Source organism: Rousettus aegyptiacus, unplaced genomic scaffold (genome assembly GCF_014176215.1).
Source record: "Rousettus aegyptiacus isolate mRouAeg1 unplaced genomic scaffold, mRouAeg1.p scaffold_m13_p_3, whole genome shotgun sequence".
Classification (NCBI taxonomy): Eukaryota; Metazoa; Chordata; class Mammalia; order Chiroptera; family Pteropodidae; genus Rousettus; species Rousettus aegyptiacus.
In genome coordinates, this window is record NW_023416306.1 from 34,247,699 (window position 1) to 34,262,252 (window position 14,554).

Sequence of the window (14,554 nt, forward strand, 5' to 3'; positions counted from 1 at the left end):
CCGTAGGCATCGCACCCCAGGGGATCCGTGTTAGCGGATTGTACTAACCGGCTGCCCACGCGGGAGAGAAGTTAAGTTCCCTTCTCCTCCTTTTTGCCTTGATACCTATGTTCACTTCCTCAGTTCCTATCCCTCTTTCTTTTTAGATAAATAAAACGAAAAGATGGGACAAACCTTGTCCAGAGAAGCGCAATTCATAAAAGACTTAAAATGCTCATTCAAGGAGCGAGGAATCCGAGTAAAAAAGAAGGATTTAGTCAAATTTTTTCTCTTCATTGATGAAGTCTGTCCCTGGTTCATAGTAAATGGCCCCGAAAGGCTCCCGCCCTCAAAAGGGCCCCAAGCTCTCTAAAGAAGCGGTCTTTATTCGAGACCTAAAAGAATCTCTTAGGGAAAGAGGAGTTAGAGTTAAGAAAAGGATCTTATTAAGTTTTTTCTTTTTATAGACAAGGTTTGCCCTTGGTTCATTGTTAATGGACCTGAAATTCACCCTAAAAAATGGCAGAAAGTAGGTCGTGACTTAAACGATAAGCTCCACAGGGAGGGGCCCGATGCGGTCCCTGCCACCTCCGCGGAGGCTAAACAGAGAAGGTTCCCTTCTGCACTCCTCGCCCAGACCACTAGCGCTGCGCTTGGGGCCTGGAGGGCACTCCCTATTTCAGGGGCTGCGACTACTCCTCTTACAAAAATCACTCAGGGACCACAAGAAGATTATAGTGAATTCGTCAGTAGACTCCTAGAGGCGGCGGAAAGAACCCTCGGGGGCGAAGCCTCTAATGACAGGCTCGTTAAACAATTGGCCTACGAAAATGCCAATGCCTCTTGCCGCGCGGTGCTGCGCGGAAAGACGCGAGATAAGACCCTTGATGAAATGTTGCGCATGTGCCGTGACGTTGATCCCTTCACCTCTAAAATGTCCCAAGCCATGCATCTGGCCATAGACCCCCTTGCCTCCAAGGTATCTCAGGCTGTTAATCTCGCGGCGGGAGTCAGCCTTAAAACTCTTTGGAAAGGACCCTGACACTATAACCCTCCCGTATAATACAGCTCAGGTACAATGGCTAATTCAAAACGATGATGACTGGGCGATTAGTTGCACTTCCTTCCAAGGAACAATTGATAATCATTATCCTGCTGATAGATTAATTCAGTTCTTACAGAAAACCCCCATTGTTTTTCCCCGGAGAACCAAAGCCACTCCCATTGCGGGAGCCACGCTAGTGTTTTCTGACGGCTCCTCTTCAGGCATAGCAGCCTTTAGTATTAATGGACAGGTTACCCGTATACAGACAGCCTTCCAATCTGCACAGCTTGTTGAACTAACAGCAATAATTACAGTCTTTGAACTCCTAAGCGAGGTTCCTTTCAATCTTTATACTGACAGCGCCTATGTAGCTGTCTCTGTACCCCTACTTGAAACGGTCCCCTACATACGTCCCTCCACAAATGCTTCCCCTTTGTTTTCCAAATTACAAAAACTAATCATTAATCGCAATGCTCCGTTTTTTATTGGACACATTCGCGCTCATTCAGGCTTACCTGGGCCTCTCACAGAGGGAAATAATATAGTAGACCAGGCCACCCAATTGATTGCTGCCGCCCAGGAAGACACCCCCTTTGTTGCTGCACAACGAGCTCACGCTCTACATCACCTCAACGCACATACCCTTCGCCTCAAATTTTCCATAACCAGAGAACAGGCCCGCCAGATTGTCCGTCAATGCAAGGGTTGTCTGACACTTTTACCTGAACCTCACCTGGGAATAAACCCCCGGGGGATAGTTCCTGGAGAACTCTGGCAAATGGATGTTTCTCATCACCCTCCCTTTGGAAAACCTAAATATATCCATGTCTCTATAGACACCTATAGTGGATTCATTTATGCCACCCCCAAACCGGGGAGGCCACCAAACATGTTATTCAACACGTCATAGCTCTTTTGGCCATCATCCCCCAGCCAAAAGTTTTTAAAACTGATAATGGGCCAGGCTACACTAGCGCCTCCTTCCGACAATTCTGCGCGCAGCTTGGAATAAAATACATCACGGGTATTCCCTATAACCCCCAAGGACAGGGCATTGTTGAGAGAGCTCATCAAACGCTAAAAAATATGCTCTTTAAAATACAGTCCGGAAATACTGCCCTTTATAACACAAGAGCCAGCCCTAAAACCCTAATAAATCATGCCCTATTTGTCCTTAACTTCCTAACCTTAGACGCCTGCAGCAAAACAGCTGGTGATCGTCTCTGGCACCCGGCCACCGCTTCTGATTATACACAAGCACTTTGGAAAGATCCCCTCACCAATAAATGGCAGGGCCCTGACCCTGTCCTTATCTGGGGAAAGGGACACGCTTGCATCTATGATAATCAGGCTCAAAACGCCCGGTGGTTACCTGACCGGCTACTAAAACTCTATAATCCGTCCAGGGATCCACAGCCCTGAGACCTCGCTTCCCCTCTGTTCTCTTACAGATAATCGCCTCGTCCTCCGGAGATGCATTGCAGAGGATAGTCTCCAGCCCCTCTCCTCCTCACGGGAATTTTGCTCTTCCTCCTGTTTCTCGTCCTCCTCTGCACTGACTCTAATATTCCCCTTACCCACAGATTAGGATTACTGTTCTTTACACTTTTCTTCTTAGGAGCGTGTACTCTTTGCACCTGCATATAATAATGTACCTACTCCTGCTTTGCGGACTTTTTGCCTCCGTCCATACTCATCAAATATTTAATTACACATGGCAAATCATTAACGAGGCGGGCGATGTTGCCCTTTCTACGTCCTCTTTGGCGGCCACCACACCTTGGAATTCACTCACCCCAGACCTTTGTCGCCTAGCTGCAGGGGCGTCCCAAGGTTGGGGACTGCCAGACACTTACCTCCCCCTCTCCCTACGGGGACGACATAAGGGACAGAGAAATGTCTACCTTCACCTTTGATAGACCAAGGGAAGGTATGGGCATCGAGATGGGTGCAGATGCAAAGCTACTGCAAGGGAAGACCCACTAGAGGGTCCCCTCTGTCCTTCCCTGAGAACATACCTGGTTTGCATAGAGGTTGGTATCCAAATCACAATCTAAAACCGGCTCTGCCTCTCCTCCCCAAAAGATACCAAGAGCCAACAATAGATGGGCATATATAGCCCACGGGAGGAACCAGGTCAATGTTCCCCCACTCGGTTAAGGCCCGCCTTTCTAAAAACAGAAAGGGAGGAGATGTTAGGGGCGCCACAACCTAAACGGGCCCTTAAGGGTTAAGGATAAAACGTGCTGGGCTTGGGCCTCACAAGAACAGAAGATAAAGAAGACAAACAGCAGCCCTTGACACCAACATTCCAGAGATTGGCCGACCACAGACATCCTGTTTGATAACTCTGAGAGCTTCTTTTATCTTTGCTTATCAGCACATGACCAGTACCCCCTTTCATCTTCTTTCCTTCCACTGCCCCTTCCCCACAGCACCAGCTGAAGACCAATCATATTGTGACAAGTCCCTTTTGCCTGCCCCCCTTTGTTCTTGCTGTATAAATATAGCTGCTTTGCAAAATAAAATAGGAGGCTTGATCAGAATACTGTCTTGCCTCCACTCTTTTCTCTCGTCCGTGTTACCCCTCTTTTCTTTAGGTTGGGTTCTCCTCGGTTCTCCCACCAAATAACCGGTCCCGCTGGCGGGACTTAATATCAGAATATACCAGACATTAGCCCTAGGAACCCTTGTTCTTCTCCATCTATATACTAGATTATTTCATTGTGTCTGTGGCTTTAAATACCATTCAGGGGCTCCATGAACTTGGATGGTGAGAAATTATCTATTTTCACTAATCTCTAACTGAAATGTAATATTTCATTCTTGAATAAAGGGATTTAAGTGTACTAATATTGCAGTGCCTATGACTTTGTCACTAATAGAAATGACAAACATCTCCATATTACATTAGTTATTCCAGATATCTAAAGATATTTTTTATAACTACTTTGAAATTATGGTCACTAATTTAACAGGTCATTTATTTAACAGTTCTACCTATTAGATCTGTTTTTAATGTTATTAATACATGAGCATATTATATAACCATATCACAATTTTTGAAAGCTTAATTATATTTTACTATTTTAATGATTCATTATATTTTAATTATATTATAATCTTATGTATTTTATTTTAGGCATTTAAAAACATCATTCTGAGAAGGGGATCAGGTGGCTTCACCAGACTGCAGAAGGGGTCCATAGCATAAAAAAAGTAAATCACACTGGATTTAAAGGATAAGTTCTAAATTTCTATCTTCAGTTGCCTCTTTAACTCCTCCAGGTGGGCATCCAGAAGACATCTCAACATCAACAATACAGAAACAGCCCTGGGGTTCCACACTTGCCCCTCTCACAGTCATCTCAAATCGCCTCCCACTTGGTAAAGCTCGAATTCTGGGACCTAGTTAGCGTATGCCACTTTCACTCATCTTGGAGGAGAACATCTGAAATTCTCTAGTCAATAAGCTACAGTAACACAAAAATGAATTACTAATCAGCCAGATCTCCCTTGGAAAGGGCAAATTGATACTCTCGACGTAAGAAACACCCAAACCTGAAAAGAATTTTTATAAGAGTTTAGTTGAGCCAAACTGACACATATACTGAAGAGCAAGATCTCAAATGCTCCCTAGAATAACAGTTTTACACCTTCTTTTATGCATTTGAAATTAAGGAGGGAACCTAAGGAAGACTGGAGAGAGCTGGGTGGGGATTGGATTACAGGATAGTTAATAAGATTACATGCATGCATTCTTGAGGGTTAATACCCCTTTGCAGGGCTATTGCTTCTGGTTTTTCAAAGGTGTGTTAACCTAGATACACAAGAACAATGGACGGGGCTGGCTTAAAACCTTTCACTAATAGGTCTGCTGCATGACTACCTGCCATGATCTGTCCAGTTAGGAATTTATGATCAGATCACCCTGTGAGGTTACTTTCCACAGAAACTTTTCTTTTCTTTCTTTCTTTTTTTTTTTTTTTTTGGTCCATAGTAATAATTGAAGGAGTATAATAGAATTGGAATAGCTAGGATGTACCCCTTCAGCAAATTTCCAAACCAGAAATTTCCCTTAGTAAATACTAGAGATTAATGTTTTTTCCAGAGTTGAAAATTAATAAGTTCATATTCTCTATCCTTTTGAGGCCTACCATAGGGTAAGACAGATCAGGGTGGGGTGGAGTGAGGGATGGAAACAACGGATCTTTTCAAATAGGTTTATCTAGGCCCAGATGGTAGGGGCTCATAAGGCATTCTCTTAGGTGGGCTGGTGAGCAAGCCTGGTGCCTGGCTCTCCATCACACTCAGAGATGAGGCACTGGTGAGTTTAGAGACTATCTGGGGCTCCCACATGGGTACAGAGAACAGGATTTCCTTCCAAAATGCTTTTCTTTGGGTAACTCAACAAATGTGTGATGGCTGGTATCCTGAAATAGCCCTGTGACCCAATTTGCATGTTTATCCATAAAGGTCAGTCAGTTTGGGAGTTAAGTGCTGACAATCAGCTCATTTAACAAGTGTTTCTCGAGGAGGAGGAAACTAACATTTAAAATATGTGATCTTATTTAGTCCTCATAAAAAATGAGCTCTTGGGATTAATCCTGGACCTTTTTCTCATGTTCACCCTACATGTACACGTGCTATCAATCCACATTTCCATCTACAGCTTGGCTTCCGAGGGCCACATGGCAACTAACTCAAACTTCCTTCTCCACTTCTCTGCTTCGAAGCTCCATGAAAATCTCTAGCATTTCCAGGACTCACCATGCCCTGCCAAGCTCACCCCACCCCACCAAACTGCTAACGTTAGCTTTCTCTTATCTCAGTAAATATCTTAATCTTATCTCAGTAAATGCCAGCCAAATTATCTTTAAAGGCATCATATCTATATTGAATTGCCATTACCCAAAATCCATTCTCCTTTGCTCAAATCCCCCCATTGCCTTCCCATAGTTTTTAGAATAGAATGCAGATGCCTGAGGGGATCACCTGCAAGTCTTTGCTTTGTTTTCTGCCACTTAAGCCACAAAGGCCTAGCAGATTCAAGGTCCCTTCCCACTTCAGGAAATTTACCTTCTTCTCACCCTCAGAGACTGAACATGAGATTAGTCTTTCAATTGTTTTCCAATTCAATATTTTAATATGAGAGTCTGTCATTTTTCCTTAGGCTCTGATACCTATTAGTAACTTTCAGCTTAGTCTAAAAGATGTTTTAATTTGGACAGCTTGTTTTAAACCTTGATTTACATACATTCATATGTATGTTTCAAATATCGTTCTGCTACTTTTTTTCTTTTACATATTTTACAGAATTCTTTCACATCAGTTCTGATGTACCTGCCTTATTCTTTTTAACTTCCTCTTATTCTTTCATGATATGAATGAATCACAGTTCACCATTCCCCCTAAGAGTTGTTCTAATGTTTTTCTTTTATTAAGCACAATGAACGTCTTTGCACATGTGTCCCTGAGGATTTGTTGTGGTGCGATCAAATCTAAGACCCACGGAGCCAATTGAGATGAATTGTGAGCCTTTATTAGACTGACTCTCTACCATGCAGGGTTAGAGGAGATCAGTCCTGAGCTCCCAAAAGAGGCAGTTTATAAAGCCTAGAACCATATCCTGGTTAACATCAAACAAGCAGATTACAGAAGCAGAAGTTGGCTCACTTGAAGATTTTCCACCCTTAACAGATTTAAGTATTTCTGTAAGTCAGATTCCTATAAGTGGAATGTGGGATGAAATGAAATGTGCATTGTTAAATATTCATCTGTTTTGTCTGGCCTCCCTGAATGGAGGAAAAGGTAGCAGAAATGCAAGGTACCGGTGGCCAGGGAGGGCCAGGATTCGGCATAAAAACTGCCCAGGATTTATGGATTTGCAAGGAAAGGAGTCCCTGGTGAACTCAGGGGCGGGGATTCTTTAGATTGATCAGGCACAAGGAACAGACAAGTGACCTGCAGATGATGAAGTGGCTTTAAGGGGTACAGCCCCTTCTCTCAGTAAGGGTCTGATTAGATATGAGGTCATTCATTATTCACAGATTAGCATTGAGCACCCTGCACACTGTAACTGCTTCCACCAACAACAAATAACCAGTAACCCACATTTCTTTAGACAGTTAAAGTCTCTTTAGAAATAAAAGTCAGGTTTAAGATTGGAAGACTTTGAAGGAAGAGTGAGAAGATCTGAGAGGGTAGTGGGTGGAGAAAAAAATAAAGGTACATACAGAGACATGTGAGTTACAAAGAATTATGATTTGGTCATAATATATGGATTCATAATTTTTTTCTTTAAAAGCTAAAATTTGAGTTGTTTTCCTATTTTACATGTGAAATGATAAGCTAGTAAACTTGTTAGGGACAGGGGAGGGGGAGTGAGTTGTAGGGGGAGTCATTTCAGTGAGAGACAATATATAGATAAGATCATTTCCCCTCAGCAAAGATAGCATTAGTGCATTTGGCTTATAAACTAATTAAAGGAAAAAAAACTATTCCTCGACTTTGAAAATATGCATGTGTTTAAATAATTCACAACTGCAATGAAACTAATCCAGTGCATACATAGGTAGCAAGGGTTAGAATTGAAAGATGAATGATGAGGGCAACAGGAAATATTTTTAAAAAAAGAAAAAAGGAAAAAGAAAGAACAGAAAAAGTCTTATTGTATGGTATAGAAGGGTGTGAAAAAGTCTGTGTCTTGCTTCTTGGAAGTCATGCTTCCTGTGTTTAAATTACTAATTCTTCCTAGAACGACATGGAAGGTCTCTTTCTTGGGATGGACTCAAGCACATGCTCTGGGCGTCCTCATTTCAGGGCTTCCTTCCACGTTTCACTCAAGGTCTGGGTGTCCACAGCACACTCCACACATCAAGACAGCTTTGAGAAAGTCTCAAGACTGCAAGATTTCTAAGCAGTTAGAAAATCCCATAAATCCTTCTGGATGGTTAATTTATAATGACTTATAACTATATTCTCAATCATAAGAACAGTAACAGCTAACACTTTAATAGTTCTTACTATGTGCCAAGCATAAGTCTAAATGCATTCTATATAAACTCACCCAATCTTTAAAATATGAGAAAAAGGAGCTTAGCTGAGTCCTTGCCCGGGGTCACACAAGTAATAAGTGACAGAGCTAGAACTGAACTCAAGTAATCTGTCCTTACTCATTACCATCTCATTATCATCTATATACCAACCATACAGAAAACCCAAGAATAAAATAATAAACAATCATGTTCCCCCCAGCCAGAACTGACAATTGACATTCGATCCAATTTGCTTTATAATATTTCTTTTTAAAAAATCAAAATAGTACACACAGACATATAATCTGTCATCAAGGACCCCTTGGCCACCAACCCATCCTTCCTATTCTTGCTCCAAAAAGGCAATTACAGTCACAAATTTAACTTATATTCTTCCAGTCTGATTTGTACTGATGCCACAGGCACTTTCAGGTAAAAGGGTCCCTTTTACAAGGTGACTTGATTGCTACCTGTGTCCTGCATGTTTCAGGAACACCAGACCTCCTTCTCCCCCAAAATCCTGTACTTGTTTACTATGCCTGAAATACCATTTTTGAACCAGGGATTGAAATAAAGCATGAACTGACATGCAAGGACTGATAGGGCTCCATCTGGAGCTCAAGGAAAAATTTTTGACTTGATCTTCAGCTTTTTTCAAGTCCCATAGATCAAGTCAGGGATCTTTGTTCTGATGACTTCCCAGTGTTTAGACTAGTGCCTGACTCTTAAAAGGCTCTCGGCAAATACTTGTTTGGAAGCTAGAGACGTCAAAGACAGGCAGAACAGTGGGAAAAGTCCAAGCCTTCAAGGCAGACAGCCTGGGTCAGTCTGTCTGGCTCCTCACTTATGAGGCTCTTGGGCTGTTTGGGGCTTCTTCATGGTTCATCGAGCAGGACAACACTTTTCACCAGGCAATTCTACCTGGGGTATGCCCTGCCCCGCTTCTTGCCAAGATTTGTGCTAAGCATTGTTTCCACTCCCTGATCCTTCTCCCACCCCACTCCTGAGGAGTTCAGGTTCTCAGCATTGATAGGCTCCTTTGTGGTCAGCCAAGCCCATTTAGAGGAAAAGAGAGAGGCAGAGCTGAGAATAAGAAATCCTGAATTCATACTCACTTTGTGACTAACAGCACAAGGAAAATCATAGGGAAAACCTCAACCTGCTGTGTAGAGTGCCGCATATTGCACATACTTACTTCACGCCTTGCACCCAAGCTCTTAAGCAGCTTTGGCATTGCCCTGACTCAAAACAGTCTTGAATGGAGACAAGCGAATATACCCATTTTATAGGCTGTGGACCTAAGCCCCATGTTTTATAATAGCAATCACCATCCAAGCTGACAACTTTGGCTCCACACAATGTCCAGCACCCCACCAACTGTCTACCCAATGATTTAATACCAACTGATCACCTTTGCTCAAGTCATGCTTTTTAAATCCTATCATTCTTTTTATATTTGCTGCTGGCATGGTTATATAAAGTTTCTTATCTACGGGTGCTATTTGGTTACCTTGCAATACAATTCCCAGTGGATAATATAAACGCTTACTTTCCCCTTAACTTTCACAGTAAGAAACTAAACCTCCATAAGTGACAACAAACACCAGGGGATTTTTTTAGAGTTTTCTTTAAGAATCATTATGGACACATGAATTTTCATAGATTTGGTGTGTTTCAGTCCACTATAAACATTGTTCTATTCGATGTTAAAATTGCCTCGCCTTGGGCTATTTTTGAAGACATTTTCAGATGGTTTCTTTTAATACAACCTCGGTCAGATCTAAAAGCTTCTTTGTTTCTAGCAGGAAGTCCTAGGTGTACCTGTCTGGTTCCTTTTAGGGGACTGGTATTTAGAAGCCCAGATCCAGGCCTTCAGAGTCCTATAGAGCTATATACTGTGTTGCCTGCAGGATTCTGTGGTATACAATATTCTACAGGCAGGCAAGAGGATTGGGTGGTCTGGGAAACCAGCAATAAGAAACAATCAGTCCAGGGGCCAGTCCAAGTTCAAGATAAAATGCTCTGAGGCCAGAACAGAGAATGGAAGACCTGAAGATTTGTAAACAAGAAAGAAACTAGATGAGGCAAGGGCCAGGCCTTCTGCCTTATTCTTGTATTAACAGAGAACAATAGTGAACAATATCTCAGAACATGCAATCCACAGAAGAGGAAGCTGGAAATAGAATTTCTTTTTTTATCTTTTAGTAATTACAATCTGGTTTGAGTGAATGAATAGAAGTTACGTGGAATGATTAGTTTTGATAAGTTTTGAATCATGCTAATGAAGGCTAAAAACGCAAACAAGTAACAAACTAAAAAAACTAAGGTTTTGCCCTTAATTTTACAGTTTTGTGTGTTTTTGACTGTGATTATTACATTACATATATAGGAGATAGTCCTTTTCTGTTCACAAATTGTTTCTAGTGCAATAGATTACATAGACTTAAATACCAATATTTCCCAAGGTGCTCAAATAATACAACAACTTTCAGATAGTCTACCATCTGGTTTAAGAGCCTGGACACTATCTCAAACTTCCACGGGTATGTGAAATAGCTGGGTGGAGATGTGTGAGACTGAAAATATAAGTGAGCTCAACACGTGGTTTAAACATTTACTTTTAAACTAAAAGCAACTTTTAAGGACAACTTAACAACATTTGGGGTACACCTTTAAGTTCTTTGAATTTAATGTCGATGACAAAAACGTGGCATCTCTATCCTTCCGAGCCATATCACATAACCCAATAATGGCAAATCTTACCATTTTATGGATATGCGAGAAGAAACACGAATCCCAAAAACCTCTGTCCGCATCAATACAGAATCGTTGCTGTTTTTGTTAATAAATTTATCCCAACTCTGAACTGAAATAATAAAATTTATATGGAATTTGTATTTAACCACATGGAGAGGGAGAATATGTAGGAAAATGTACGGTTTCAAAGACTTTAAAAAAGTGTAAAATAGGACTAATGGGGCAGTGAATGACCTGGCCAGTTGGGCATCAATTATGTAGGGTGGTGCCAGGCTCTGTCTACGGCCCCAGCCCCAAACACCTACTTCCTCAAAGGGGGATACAAGACCTTCTACTCAGAATATCTTGAGTGTTACATGAATATAAAACCCATTTCACAGGAAAAGGTTGAAACTGAGAGATCCCTCATTAGCCAGTGTGGGAAATGGCACTGGACATCACCTCTAGGCGGCTTCTGGGCAGGGCGGCCCAGTTGCAGTCCTTTCATTCTCAACCCTGAAAGCGCCTATTATGCGTCCACATGCGACGTTCTCACCAACACAGCCAGGCTCAATGTCTCAGTAAGGACCTCTGAGGCCTGCCCAGCCCGCCTATGCTACTAATGTATCCTCGTGGCTGACTTTGGGTCCCAATTTCAAGAAGCGAAAGGGAGGCAAGCTCCGGGTCCACTGGGAAGCTGGGGCCTCCCTTCGCCCACCATCTGCAGGCTTACGTCATGAAGACCGAGCAGTTCCACCTGAAGGAGGCCTTTGATGACATGAGCAGTGGAAGTGTGATCTCACACAACTGGCTTCTTAGACCAGCCCCTACAGTGTAAATCTGAGCTCTTGCCTTCCACATCGACCCCCAAGCTCCCGCCTTCCTCCCAAGGAGGCAGCCTGCTCTTCATTCATAACAGTTGCAGACACTGAGCCCGGAGTGTGGAGTTTCTGTTGCGCATGCGCTAATTCCGATGCTGACACGGGTTCCCACCGACTCCGCGGTCGCAGTCAGCAGGAGCCGCAGGGCCCCATTCTACATCCTGCAAAAAATGGGACCGGAAGCCAGCTCAGCTCCAAGAACAACTGCAGGTTTTTTTTTTCTAAACTTGTCGACGTTTTATACCTGTGCAATACTATCTCAGTAGGGTAGTGAGTGATCCCCGAGCTTGCAGAAAAACTTCAGACTGACCTTGGAGGTAGGTTCTCAGGATCTAGGGAAGGAAGGCCAAGCCTATGGGAGCACAGTGAGGGCTAACTCCTCGATTTCCAGGCCCTCTGCCCTCCAAGACCCCCTGTCCTTTCAGGACTGCCAGCGCAGTCCTCACACCTCCACTGGCCTTTTCACTGGGAAGAATAAGGCAATAAACACCTGCAGTGACAAGGGAGAAAGCAGGCGTTACAATGTAGGGAGAAGGCAAGAGAATTAAAATGTTAATCAAGCCACAATCAGAGACTGCAATGTGCTAATCAGCCCTGCAGCCAGGCCAGGAGGACACCTTCTGAACAAAAGATTTCTGCCAGGGTTGCTAACAGCTCATTCTCCACATCAGTGAAGGGGGAAAAGGAACCAAGAGTCATTCTCTATGGCTCAAACCATGGGGAACCTATGGATTAAAGACTGGGAACTACAAGCCTTTCACTCTACATATTCTTACATTTTCATGGTACATACTCTTCCCCCTTCCTCACTGTATGTCCATATCAAAGGAAATGGGTTAACAAATTCTTTTAAACAATAACTTACAGGAACTAAAGAATGATATATAAACTAAATTCCAAGCCCCCTATCCACTGTCTTTCCACGTCTCTCTTGGTCCCTCTCACTCTCTGCCTCTGAGAGGAGACCACACTCTGTGGAGTATTATCCTTTTGACTCCAACTTTGGTATGTGTGTTGAATTCTTTCTTCAATCTCTGCCGAAGGACCCTCTTCTTCTCTCTGTGCAGGGCTTGCTCTCCCCCCACCAACTCTGGAAAGTTTGCCCTGCATCAGACTGGGACAAAGATAGTTACAAAGCCAATTTATTTTGAAGGAAGCGATTTCCACCTTACTTTTTTTACCTTTGGCAATCTCGGTATCTGTCTCTGTTGCTTCAGGGCATAAGCCGAGGCCAACTAGTCAGGAAAGTAGCACTACAGGGTTCCTAGGGACACTTATATGTAAGCTGATTTGACCCCTTAAATGTTTTCAAGACTACCTCTTGGATCTAATGGAGGCAGTTGGTTGAAGTAGCCAGATGCTGACTTTTCTGGGTTGCATTTTCACTATGGGTTCTTTCTTGGACTTTGGCATGATGCGTCTTCATATTTGAACCTTTTTCATTGCACCTCTCCTCAAAGCAACTCTGTGTCATTTGAAGAGTTCCTCAGACCATAGACTAAAAAAATCACCTTTGAGGCGGTGCTAGTGGGGGCCAGGAGAAAGAGGCCTCTGCTATGTCTTCTGGGTCAGTGGCCTTGAAAATAAAAATGACCAGTTCCACCAGCTTGCAGTCCTTCTGTGTGCTTGTCTTTCTCTCATGACCCTTGCTTTTTCCCATGTAGGGGTTGTCTTCAAGCTGTTGACTTCTGAGATTTGCAGATTTCTTAATGTGGTGCTACTTCTTCTTAATCTGTAGGTTATTTCTTCAGGGGAAACTGCAGTCATTTCCTAAAACTCATACAAATGTGAAAAAAAGCACTATTATTGGTTGTTTTTTTATAGTGCAAAATAAAAATCGTAGAAGGGAAATATATGTGTATATAAATTACTCATTTCACTATCCATATACATAACTGACAGGCTAAATTTATATACTTGCATATATGAATAATTTAGGAAACATCTCTTTTTATAACCTATATAATTTCAAACTAACAGAAAAGTTGCAAAAATAGTCCCATAATTTGATCAGATTCACCATTAACAAGTTGCCTTGTTTGCCTTTTTTATTCTCTCTCACACTCATATACATTTTCATGTTGCTTTTTTTATGAGCCATTTGGGAATAAATTGCAGACATCATACCCCTTTATTCCTAAATTCTCCAACGTCTAACTAAGGATATTCTCTTACATAACTGAGAAAAGATGTTTTGGCTTTTCTGACTCAATCACTAACCAAGAGAAAACAGCACACTTTCCTAACATTTCTTAATAAGGCACAAAACCATGGGGATAATCGTGTGTATCTTTTAATTTTCAACACTAAAGAACAATGACTATAGAAATCAGTGCCTGTTCTTTCTACATCCTGTTAAAAATTCACCTCTAGGTATTTCACAGCAGTTTCATTATTTCCAAACCCTGGCCCCAGGCTCTCTGATTCCAGAGGGCACTAGGACTCAACCTCTCTTTTCTGCCCGGTCTTTCCTTTCGATGTATGTAAAACTTAATCGTTAAAATGTAGGTATTCTAATTGAAATTTCGAAGGCATACATATACTTCTCGTTTGAACCACTGCTTGTATAAGTGCCCCCATTCTTCTGAAATTAGAGCTCTGTTTAAAGGTGTCTTGAAGCCTCGCTTTCAGACAATAGTCCTTGGCAAGAACTAAATAAACATCTTCCTAACACTTTCGGAGATTCAGGTTTTTTTCATTGACATGACCGTAGTACAATTATCAAGATGAGGAAACTTGACACTGAGAGATTACCACAACCGGAATTCAAATGTGCTCAATTGTCCCCTACACTGTCTCTTGTAACAATGGACCTCCTTCCAGATGCTGTGCCGCACTTATTTGTCATGTATCTTTGGTGTCCTATAATCTGGAAT